This window comes from Oncorhynchus masou, chromosome 28 (assembly GCF_036934945.1).
Source record: "Oncorhynchus masou masou isolate Uvic2021 chromosome 28, UVic_Omas_1.1, whole genome shotgun sequence".
NCBI lineage: Eukaryota > Metazoa > Chordata > Actinopteri > Salmoniformes > Salmonidae > Oncorhynchus > Oncorhynchus masou.
In genome coordinates, this window is record NC_088239.1 from 36,405,417 (window position 1) to 36,418,794 (window position 13,378).

Below are 13,378 nucleotides of genomic sequence, written 5' to 3' on the forward strand. Positions count from 1 at the left end.
CTCACAAAGAGGATTCTGTCTGAGTTCTGTGGCAGCTCAGGCCTTGAACCAACTCAAGCCTACCCCCAGAATCTGAAAATCAAAAAGATTTTCAAGGCTGTCTACAAGGGGCTTCTTCAAGAATTTGGGTCAGAGAAGATGCTCCAGGTTGCAATGAAGTCAACGGATTATGCATTTGATGATGCCCTGGTCAAATCATTAACGAGGGAACTACTAACTAAATGCAATGAGGCTAGCTCTTCACCTCCCTCCATGACCCAGTTGTCATCACACAATGCACTTGGCAGTGACGTGGTAGGTAATTCTGGGCTTCCAACAACTGGTAGAAAGGAGAAGAAGAGAGGAAGATTCAGCTCTCTCTGTGGACTCAACCCAAAGAAGAACCACTGCACTCCAACACCTTCCCAGAACCAGACCCCTGCCGTCAGTGAAACAGGTAAGTCAATACACTCAAATGTGTACTAAACAAAAATATAAACGCAACATGCAACAATTTCAAAGATTGTATTGAGTTACAGTTCATATAAGTAAATCAGTCAATTGAAATACGTTCATTAGGCCCTTATCTATGGATTTCACATGACTGGGAATACAGATATGCATCTGTTCGTCACAGATAACTTCAAAAAAGGTGGGGGCGTGGATCAGAAAACCAGTCAGTGTCTGGTCTGATCACCATTTGCCTCATGCAGCATGACACTTCTCCTTCACATAGAGTTGATCAGGCTGTTGATTGTGGCCTATGGAATGTTGTCCCACTCCTCTTCAATAGCTGTGCGAAGTTGTTGAATATTGGTGGGAACTGGAACACGCTGTTGTACACGTCAATCCAGAGCATCACAAACATGCTAAATGGATGACAAGTCTGGAGAGTATGCAGGCCTTTCGACATGCATTACCATGCACATGAGGTGATGGCGGCGGATGAATGGAACGACAATGGGCCTAAGGATCTTGTGACGGTATCTCTGTGCATTCAAATTGCCATTGATAAAATGCAATTGTGTTCGTTGTCCGTAGCTTATGCCTGCCCACACCATAACCATACTGCCAACACAACGCCATATACGTGGTCTGTGGTTGTGAGGCTGGTTGGACATACTGCCAAATTCTCTAAAACGACATTGATGGCGGTTTATGGGAAAGAAATAAACATTAAATTCTCTGGCCACAGCTCTGGTGGACATTCCTGCAGTCAGCATGCCAATTGCACGCTCCCTCAAAACTAGTCAACCAGCGTTTTTCCTTGCTCCTATTTTTCTCAGTCTCTGTCTCTGAGACATCTGTGGCATTGTGTGATGTGACAAAACTGCACATTTTAGCATGGCCTTTTATTGTCTCCAGCACGAGTTGCACCTTTGTAATGATCATGCTTTTTAACCCACAAGAGTCTAAGCCCTGTCTAGGCTGAGGGGTTTGTATCGGCCTTACTGCTATTTGCCCATACAAACACATTGAATAACAGATTCACTACATGGAACTGAAGTGTCTGTCTTAAATCTGAGAGATTTAAGTTGACAAATATATGTATTTATATTTATATATATATTTTTCATGTTTTTATCCCCTTATTTTTGGCACTAAACAGTCTAAGCCCTGGGGGGGCCTATGTAACACTTCTGTGTTAAATAGGCGGATTGAGACTGCTAGGCTACCTGCCGCCCTACATTTGGAAATTATGTAGAATATTACAATTTAAATAATAATAATGCCATACTAATTCTTCACACTAACTAGGGTCAGTTAAATAAAATGTTATGTTTACATTTTTTTTCCAGCAATTGTCAATGATCAAGAATCCTGTCAAACAGAGAGTGTATGCTCCACCAAGAAGAAACCAAGGAAGCGTTCGCTCATTTCCAGGATGTTTTCAGCTATAGGCAAAGCCTTGTCCAGTCCCTTTACTTCGTGCTATATAAAGAAGAGCACCTAATCTATATTTCAAAATAAATATTTGAAATTAACATAATTGCATTAATTCTTCCTGTTGTTTTTCATTATATATTATTGGATGATATAAAGTGTAGTAGAAGTTGTATAGTTGACTATATTACTTTTACTTTTAAGATACATTAAAAAAAATAAGAATAGTGTGCACTTCTAGGTACAGTTGAAGTCTGATGTTTACGTACTGTCACACCCTGACCATAGTTTGCTTTGTATGTTTCTGTGTTTTGTTTGGTCAGGGTGTGATATGAGTGGGCATTCTATGTTTCATGTCTAGTTTGTCTAGTTCTATGTTTGGCCTGATATGGTTCTCAAACAGAGACAGGTGTGAGTGATTGTCTCTGATTGGTTCTGTTCTGTTTTTGTATTGATTCGTGTTCCTTTTTTTCATTAAAACATGAATCTAAATAGCCACGTCACATTTTGGTCCAACTCTCCTTCACATAAAGAAAGCCGTTACACATACACCTTAGCCAGATACATTTAAACTCAGTTTTTCACAATTCCTGACATTTAATCCTAGTAAAAAGTCCCTATTAGGTCAGTTAGAATCATCAATTATTTTAAGAAAGTGAAATATATTTCAGAGATATATTTCAGCTTCTATTTCTTTCATCACATTCCCAGTGGGTCAGAAGTTTATACATACACTCAATTAGTATTTGGTAGCATTGCCTTTAACTTGGGTCAAACGTTTCAGGTGGCCTTCCACAAGCTTCCCACAATAAGTTGACTGAATTATGGCCCATTCCTCCTGACAGAGCTTGTGTAACTGAGTCAGGTTTGTATTTCTCCTTGCTCGCACACACCTTTTCAGTTCTGCCCACACATTTTCTATAGGATTGAGGTCAGGGCTTTGTGATGGCCACTCCAATACCTTGACTTTGTTGTCCTTAAGTCATTTTGCCACAACTTTGGAAGTTTGCTTGGGGTTATTGTCCATTTGGAATACCCACTTACATTTTTACATTTACATTTAAGTCATTTGGCAGACGCTCTTATCCAGAGCGACTTACAAATTGGTGAATTCACCTTATGACATCCAGTGGAACAGCCACTTTACAATAGTGCATCTAAATCATTTAAGGGGGGTGAGAAGGATTACTTTATCCTATCCTAGGTATTCCTTGAAGAGGTGGGGTTTCAGGTGTCTCCGGAAGGTGGTGATTGACTCTGCTGTCCTGGCATCGTGAGGGAGTTTGTTCCACCATTGGGGGCCAGAGCAGCGAACAGTTTTGACTGGGCTGAGCGGGAACTGTACTTCCTCAGTGGTAGGGAGGCGAGCAGGCCAGAGGTGGATGAACGCAGTGCCCTTGTTTGGGTGTAGGGCCTGATCAGAGCCTGGAGGTACTGCGGTGCCGTTCCCCTCACAGCTCCGTAGGCAAGCACCATTGTCTTGTAGCGGATGCGAGCTTCAACTGGAAGCCAGTGGAGAGAGCGGAGGAGCGGGGTGACGTGAGAGAACTTGGGAAGGTTGAACACCAGACGGGCTGCGGCGTTCTGGATGAGTTGTAGGGGTTTAATGGCACAGGCAGGGAGCCCAGCCAACAGCGAGTTGCAGTAATCCAGACGGGAGATGACAAGTGCCTGGATTAGGACCTGCGCCGCTTCCTGTGTGAGGCAGGGTCGTACTCTGCGGATGTTGTAGAGCATGAACCTACAGGAACGGGCCACCGCCTTGATGTTAGTTGAGAACGACAGGGTGTTGTCCAGGATCACGCCAAGGTTCTTAGCGCTCTGGGAGGAGGACACAATGAAGTTGTCAACCGTGATGGCGAGATCATGGAACGGGCAGTCCTTCCCCGGGAGGAAGAGCAGCTCCGTCTTGCCGAGGTTCAGCTTGAGGTGGTGATCCGTCATCCACACTGATATGTCTGCCAGACATGCAGAGATGCGATTCGCCACCTGGTCATCAGAAGGGGGAAAGGAGAAGATTAATTGTGTGTCGTCTGCATAGCAATGATAGGAGAGACCATGTGAGGTTATGACAGAGCCAAGTGACTTGGTGTATAGCGAGAATAGGAGAGGGCCTAGAACAGAGCCCTGGGGGACACCAGTGGTGAGAGCGCGTGGTGAGGAGACAGATTCTCGCCACGCCACCTGGTAGGAGCGACCTGTCAGGTAGGACGCAATCCAAGCGTGGGCCGCGCCGGAGATGCCCAACTCGGAGAGGGTGGAGAGGAGGATCTGATGGTTCACAGTGTCGAAGGCAGCCGATAGGTCTAGAAGGATGAGAGCAGAGGAGAGAGAGTTAGCTTTAGCAGTGCGGAGCGCCTCCGTGATACAGAGAAGAGCAGTCTCAGTTGAATGACTAGTCTTGAAACCTGACTGATTTGGATCAAGAAGGTCATTCTGAGAGAGATAGCGGGAGAGCTGGCCAAGGATGGCACGTTCAAGAGTTTTGGAGAGAAAAGAAAGAAGGGATACTGGTCTGTAGTTGTTGACATCGGAGGGATCGAGTGTAGGTTTTTTCAGAAGGGGTGCAACTCTCGCTCTCTTGAAGACAGAAGGGACGTAGCCAGCGGTCAGGGATGAGTTGATGAGCGAGGTGAGGTAAGGGAGCGACCAAGCTTTAACTTCCTGACTGATGTATTGAGATGTTGCTTCAATCTATCCAACTCATTTTTGTGGATATCAAATAAATCTATAAATAATCTTATCTAAGTCCTTTACAATTTTAGGGGGTAAGTCAAGTGATAACGAGACATAAACCGACCTGGATAACCCCTCAGCTTTGGATAATAAAACCCGACCGTATAACTAAATATCTCTCATCAACGAGAGGTTCAATTTCTTCTTTGTTTTCTCAATGGGGTTAAAGTTCAATTCACTCCTTTGTTTTCATCCTTGCATCGTAGTGAGGAGACCAAAGCGCAGCGTGAATTGAATACATACTTTTAATGTAAGACGAATGAACACAAAACAAACAAAATAACGTGACCGCTATCAACACTGAGCGCAAACATGCAACATCACATAGACAATCATCCACGAATGACCCAAGGAATATGGCTGCCTAAATATGGTTCCCAATCAGAGACAACGATAAACAGCTGTCTCTAAGTGAGAACCAATCCAGGCAACCATAGACATACAAACACCTAGACTAGTAAACAACCCCGTGAAGGTATCATCAAGCACGACTGGATAGGCTTGTCCAAGGTTAGGACATGCATCAAACTATAGCCTACTTTTAATGTTTTACTTCCGAACTCAAGTTACTCCAGTCAAGTGATTAATCGTAAGAGTGAGTTGTTTTGACTGAGCAGTCCAAAGGCCAATGCTGTTTTTGAGACCCTTGGCTATTTCCTATAGATGAGCCAATAACATGCATAGATGATGCAGTAGGCATTGCACAAGTCCGTGTCTAGGTCAGAATATAAAGTTGTTACTTCCGTCAACTCAAGTTACTCAAGTCAGGTGATTAATCGTAAGAGTTAGTTGTTTTGACTGTCAAAACAAATGACTTTGATGGAATATTCCAAATTACAATGGCAATTATTCATCACAAATTCACAATATTACTTGTATTTCAATGATTCATCCAGGCCCAAGACATAAAGTCGCCTGAAAGCTGTGTAGCAATCATTCCATTGCTGACCCATAGGATGGTAATCACATACATGATTGGCTTAATCTAGAATCATGGATACCTTTCATGTGAGTACTCACACACCAGAATTTTTTTACATACCTCAGAAGGAAGATACCTCAATATCTGGAAGCACTGTCTCATGTACAATATTTTCATGGAGTTAAGCACTACACTTCTGATGGGTTTAAAGATTGTATTACATTATCTAAAAGTGAGAAAGTAAACCCCAGCTGTTATTCTTTTTACAGGGAAGGACAATCCCCATTATGCCATGAACGTTTCATTGCTGAACAACCATAGATATTTTTCCTCTAATTTGGCTCCTGTTCCTCCAACAGTGAACAAGACCTGCCAGCAGAGCTCCCTGGAGCAGGGAGACATGCCGTCATCCTTTTGGCGCCTGACAAAGTACACTTTTTCTTCTTCTAAATAACACTATAGTAACATCTTCTGCACAAAGGTACATTCCTAATAAGATTGGTGTTAAGTGAGAAAGAATCCTAAAGATGGTCCAATGGGCATGGTCTGAAGCCTCTCGCCATCTCAGTATGTTGAACCACCTGATTTCTTGCAGGCTTGAGATTCAGATCCTGCTGAACGATGTTAAGCATTCGATTAACCACATGCAGGGGACGCTGAACACCATGCAGGGGCAGTGTATTGAGTTGCAGACTGCCATGTCTAAGGTAGTGTCAGATGAGTCTCAGATACAGAAGAATAAGTCTATGATGGTATGGTGATAATGATTATGATAATGATGACTAGCGGTACCCCACCCTATACGGGCGGTAAATCATTGGATCTGATTAACTCTATTCAATGCAATTCAATCTTTGAGGCCTGCAACCATAGAAATACAATTTATTTACACTAATAATAAGCTATTGTCAACATATGTGTAACAGTTCCCCTCGCTCCGACTTGGGCGCGAACCAGGGACCCTCTGCACACATCAACAGTCACCCTCGAAGCATCGTTACCCACCGCTCCACAAAAGCCGCTGCCCTTGCAGAGGAAGGGGAACCACTACTTCAAGGTCTCAGAGCAAGTGATGTCACCGATTGAAACGCCACCAGCGCGCACCACCGCTAACGACCTAGCCATTTCACATCGGCTACAGATGCTTTTCTTGCTCACTGTCAATTGCTGACTGTTACCCAATGTGTGCAGCTAGTATTGATTTCTCACAGAAAAATAATTTGGTTGCAAATGTACCTGGGGCCATGTAAATAATTGTTAGGCAACTCATCGTGAATCCACCGGTAGCAACTTGTGTGACCATAAAAGTCTGTGTGCGACTGGGCACAGTAAAATCATTTGGTTACTGACCTGCCCTACATCATAGAAGGCCCTTCAAGTTGAACTAGGACATTTTGACATTTCTGACTCACTAACTCGTTATGGAATGATGATTTCAAGTTTCCCACTTGTGAGGTATCAGAATCAACCAGTAGGAAGCTCTACACATTCATTTTAACTCTGAGGTTCCAAGTTTCCGATGGCATGTGAATGCGTCAATAATTGCCATGGTAATTTTAAATGTTCAGTCAGTGAGCATGCCCCCCCCCCCCCCCCCTTGGTGGTGGACCATTGTTGATACTCAGGAAAATTGTTGAGCGTGAAAAATCCAACAGCATGGCAGTTCTTGACACAAACCTGTGCGCCTGGCACCTACTATCATACTCTGTTCAAAGGGACTTAAATCTTTGGTCTTGCCCATTCACCCTCTGAATGACACACATACACAATCCATGTCTCAATTGTCTAAAAATCTATCTTTCACCTGTCTCCTCCCCTTCATCTACACTGAGAAGAAGATTTAACAATTAACATCAATAAGGGATTATAGCTTTCACCTGATTAGTCTATGTCACGGAAAGAGAAGGTGTTCTTAACGGTCTCAAAGATGGTGAAGGATGAATTGTGTAAAGTGGAATCGGTTTGAGTGACCAGGAGTGGTATGATGCCGATTGTGTGTCAACAGCGTAAAAGGAGAAAGCTTTGTGTGGTTTAGGTTAAACATTTCAGGTAGATGCACGTTGATTAAAATGAATGATAGACGGAAGGTTTTACTGTGGTTTGGTGAAGTGGTTCTCCCATCGTATGTAAAACCTGGGTAAGTGAGATATTCAGAAGCTGCTGCAGTGTTACAATTGTAAAAATGTTTGGACATGTGGCAAGTGTTTGTCGAAGGAATAAATATGTCATAGTCAGATGAAGCATGTTGTGTTTGTGATGGGAATCACGTTCCCGGAGTGCCCTGTACGGATGAAGGAGGTCGTAGTAGCTAGGATGATCAGGCCCATCCAGCAGGTGTCCTATGTGGAGGCAGTGAAAATAGCCAAAGGAGTAGAGAGGAGAAGGTAGTTCATGTCCCACAGTCTGCAGTGAAGCCATGCAGGAGAAGGATCCCAACAGACAAATAGTGAAAGAGGTGGACTTTGTGTTTATAGAGCAAGTGATAAATTGCATTAATAAATTATTAGTCACCTTTGTCCAAAACTAGCAGTTTCCGCATTAGCATGGAGGAGTTTCAACAAAATTGAGTTTGCATTGCCCTCACTGCCACAGTGATAAATTGCATTAATAATAAACTAATTAAACATTAAGAAGCTAGACATCATTGTGAAGGCGGCAAATAGATTTCTGGATCTCCAGGACTTCACAGACGAAATGTTACAGGGAGTACTGAATGAAGATGTCCCCCCCCCCTCCCAGGTTCCTGAACCTGTGTAGGGATCTGAATAGTACCATGTTTGTTTGAAAATCAGGGTAGTGGAGTGAATTTGGTCCGTTTATTTTTTATTTTACATAATTAGTATGATTTGTTAATCCCAATTCTTTTGCGTTTTGGTTATTTTTTACAACCCCTTACAGTAGGTGGCAGCAATACACCTGATGAATGTAGTCTGACTATAAACCTCAGAGAAGAAGACATGGTAGGAACTGAAGTGTTGGTCAGTGTTTCCAGTTGACCCTAATTAGATGTTGTTTTCTTACTTCATGTAGCCTGCGAGCTAGCCAACATATTCATACTTCGCTTACTCCTCTCTGATAAGATACCGCTGCACAAACATGCTTATCTAGGCCTACAATCGCACTGGTACCAGGCAGTATAAGCTAGCTATGTTTGCTCTGACTCTTAATACATTTATCAAGCTAGCTAGCCCGCTAACTAGCGATTAGCAGCTACCATTATTTGAGCAACACCTTGCTAAGACAATATATATACAATCTTTCGCCTTAAATGTAATGCCATGAAAATAAATACCAGAATATTACACAATGATTTATCAACAGCTGTAACAAATTGCCTCCTACAGGAAATCTACACTGCCAGCCAGCCCAACCACTCACTGGACCCATATTTACTTTCCATCTCTTTTCGATTTTTAATTCGATTATACCTTCCGGTAACCTGCCTCACTCAATGTGATACGGAATCGCTAGTATTTTTTATTTTTAGAACACATTCAAGAACCTCCAGAAGCTAACCAGCTAACTAGCTACAAGCTATTTAGTCATTGTTAGCCACTGCTAGCGGCTTTTACCTTCTGCACAGCCAGCTAGTTTTTTAAATATTTTTTTTAGCCTGGATAATACTCGCCAGTCTAGCTTCCCTGTCCCATCCACCGCTGCCCCCTGGACACTGATCACTTGGCTACATAGCTGATGCCTGCACGTCTGTCCATTGATCACGGTACTTCATTCTGTTTGTTTATGTTTTATCTGTCAGCCGCACTCAGGCTCTGTGTGTAGTTAATCCGACCCTCTCTGCCTAGTCAACGCCATTTTACCTGCTGTTGTTGTGCTAGCTGATTAGCTGTTGTTGTCTCACCTACTGTTTTAGCTAGCTCTCCCATTCAACACCTGTGATTACTGTATGCCTCGCTGTATGTCTCTCTCAAATGTCAATATGCCTTGTATACTGTTGTTTAGGTTAGTTATCACTGTTTTAGTTTACAATGGAGCCCCTAGTTCCACTCTTCATACCCCTGATACCTCCTTTGTCCCACCTGCCACACATGTGGTGACCTCACCCATTACAACCAGCATGTCCAGAGATGCAACCTCTCTTATCATCACCCAGTGCCTGGGCTTACCTCCGCTGTACCCGCACCCCACCATACCCCTGTCTGCGCATTATGCCCTGAATATATTCTACCATGCCCAGAAATCTGCTCCTTTTATTCTTTGTCCCCAACGCTCTAGACGACCAGTTTTGATAGCCTTTAGCCGCACCCTCATACTACTCCTCCTCTGTTCCGCGGGTGATGTGGAGGTAAACCCAGGCCCTGCATGTCCCCAGGCACCCTCATTTGTTGACTTCTGTGATCAAAAAAGCCTTGGTTTCATGCATGTCAACATCAGAAGCCTCCTCCCTAAGTCTGTTTTACTTACTGCTTTAGCACACTCTGCTAACCCTGATGTCCTTGCCGTGTCCGAATCCTGGCTCAGGAAGGCCACCAAAAATGCTGAGATTTCCATACCCAACTATAACATTTTCCATCAAGATAGAACTGCCAAAGGGGGAGGAGTTGCAGTCTACTGCAGAGATAGCCAGCAAAGTAATGTCATACTTTCCAGGTCCATACCCAAACAGTTCGAACTACTAATTTTAAAAATGACTCTCTCCGGAAATAAGTCTCTCACTGTTGCCGCCTGCTACCGACCCCCCTCAGCTCCCAGCTGTGCCCTGGACACCATTTGTGAATTGATCGCCCCCCATCTAGCTTCAGAGTTTGTTCTGTTAGGTGACCTAAACTGGGATATGCTTAACACCCCTGCAGTCCTACAATCTAAGCTAGATGCCCTCAATCTCACACAAATCATCAAGGAACCCACCAGGTACAACCCTAAATCTGTAAACAAGGGCACCCTTATAGACGTCATCCTGACCAACTGGCCCTCCAAATACACCTCCGCTGTCTTCAACCAGGACTTCAGCGATCACTGTCTCATTGCCTGTATCCGCTACGGATCCGCAGTCAAACGACCACCCCTCATCACTGTCAAACGCTCCCTAACACACTTCTGTGAGCAGGCCTTTCTAATCGACCTGGCCCGGGTATCCTGGAAGGATATTGACCTCATCCCATCAGTTGAGGATGCCTGGTCATTCTTTAAAAGTAACTTCCTCACCATTTTAGATAAGCATGCTCCGTTCAAAAAATGCAGAACAAAGAACAGATATAGCCCTTGGTTCACTCCAGACCTGACTGTCCTCGGCCAGCACAAAAACATCCTGTGGCGGACTGCAATAGCATCAAATAGTCCCCGCGATATGCAACTGTTCAGGGAAGTCAGGAACCAATACACGCAGTCAGTCAGGAAAGCAAAGTCCAGCTTCTTCAGGCAGAACATTTGCATCCTGTAGCTCTAACTCCAAAAAGTTCTGGGACACTGTGAAGTCCATGGAGAACAAGAGCACCTCCTCTCAGCTGCCCACTGCACTGAGGCTAGGTAACACGGTCACCACCGATAAATCCATGATTATCGAAAACTTCAACAAGCATTTCTCAACGGCAGGCCATGCCTTCCTCCTGGCTACTCCAACCTCGGCCAACAGCTCTGCCCCCCCGCAGCTACTCGCCCAAGCCTCTCCAGGTTCTCCTTTACCCAAATCCAGATAGCAGATGTTCTGAAAGAGCTGCAAAACCTGGACCCGTACAAATCAGCTGGGCTTGACAATCTGGACCCTCTATTTCTGAAACTATCCGCCGCCATTGTCGCAACCCCTATTACCTGCCTGTTCAACCTCTCTTTCATATCGTCTGAGATCCCCAAGGATTGGAAAGCCTCTTCAAAGGGGGAGACACCCTGGACCCAAACTGTTACAGACCTATATCCATCCTGCCCTGCCTATCTAAGGTCTTCGAAAGCCAAGTCAACAAACAGGTCACTGACCATCTCAAATCCCACCGTACCTTCTCCGCTGTGCAAGCCGGTCACGGGTGCACTCTAGCCACGCTCAAGGTACTAAACGATATCATAACCGCCATCGATGAAAGACAGTACTGTGCAGCCGTCTTCATCGACCTTGCCAAGGCTTTCGACTGGCAGTCACCATATTCGTATCGGCAGACTCAGTAGCCTTGGTTTTTCTGACGACTGCCTTGCCTGGTTCACCAACTACTTGCAGACAGAGTTCAGTGTGTCAAATCGGAGGGCATGCTGTCCGGTCCTCTGGCAGTCTCTATGGGGGTGCCACAGGGTTCAGTTCTCGGGCCGACTCTTTTCTCTGTATATATCAATGATGTTGCTCTTGCTGCGGGCGATTCCCTGATCCACCTCTACGCAAACGACACCATTCTGTATACTTCCAGCCCGTCCTTGGACACTGTGCTGTCTAACCTCCAAACGAGCTTCAATGCCATACAACACTCCTTCCGTGGCCTCCAACTGCTCTTAAACGCTAGTAAAACCAAATGCATGCTTTTCAACCGTTCGCTGCCTGCACCCGCACACCCGACTAGCATCATCATCCTGGATGGTTCCGACCTAGAATATGTGGACATCTATAAGTACCTAGGTGTCTGGCTAGACTGTAAACTCTCCTTCCAGACTCATATCAAACATCTCCAATCTAAAATCAAATCTAGAATCGGCTTTCTATTCCGCAACAAAGCCTCCTTCACTCACACCGCCAAACTTACCCAAGTAAAACTGACTATCCTACCGATCCTCGACTTTGGCGACGTCATCTACAAAATAGCTTCCTATACTCTACTCAGCAAACTGGATGCAGTTTATCACAGTGCCATCCGGTTTGTTTCTTTTCTGCTTTCCACACCAATATCTCTACCTGTACATGACCATCTGATCATTTATCACTCCAGTGTTAATCTGCAAAATTGTAATTATTCACCTACCTTCTTATGCCTTTTGCACACAATGTATATAGACTCTCTTTTTTTCTACTGTGTTATTGACTTGTTAATTGTTTACTCCATGTGTAACTCTGTGTTGTCTGTTCACACTGCTATGCTTTATCTTGGCCAGGTCGCAGTTGCAAATGAGAACTAAATAAAGGTGAAAAAAAAGTTAGAGAAAGACCCATTTACTATATAACCATTGATTATTGAACAATAGAACTTATAAATGCCTCAAATGTTTCAACCGTATTACCCCACCAGAACCCAAAACATAAGCTCGTATAACGCCACTGTTTGTAAACTAATACTATATGGCTGAGGAGTAGGGTCGATCCAAGCATTCTGACCTCACAATGACAGTAAAGCACCCAAGCTAACTGGCTAACGTTGGATAGCTTGCTAAACACAAATCAGAGAGAACCTCACTCTTACCATTGTACTTGCCCTAGCAGAGCTGGTTTGGCTGTTTTCATGTCATCCAGAACGTTGGTGACTAACTGTGCTGCTGGCAACAATTTACTATTTACATGCAGATGTTTACTGACACCGGCCATATTCAACGGGTGTTGAGCGTTATTAAATTCATCAATTATTCTGAGCTCTAATCAAGTCAATAAACATTGGGTAGTTAGTTAGAATATAGTTATAGATAGATGTAGTTACTATACTGACAAGTTTGATGTATAAGTAACCAACATTAGGTGGCTAGTTAACATACCGATACATACTGCTGTGCTATGCGTTTTGTAAGGATAGTGGAGCTAACATAACGTGTAACGTAACTTATTTGAAAAGTCATTACTTTATTACATTGCTCAACATTTTCTTAACATTTGTCATAATCAGTTAAAGCAATGAATTTGTATCGGCTCTCGTTGGACTTTGGCTGCATATTTTCCTCCATTTTCTTCAAATCTGAAAACGCTGTGTAGCCATGCGCATTTCCTGAAGAATTGCATTA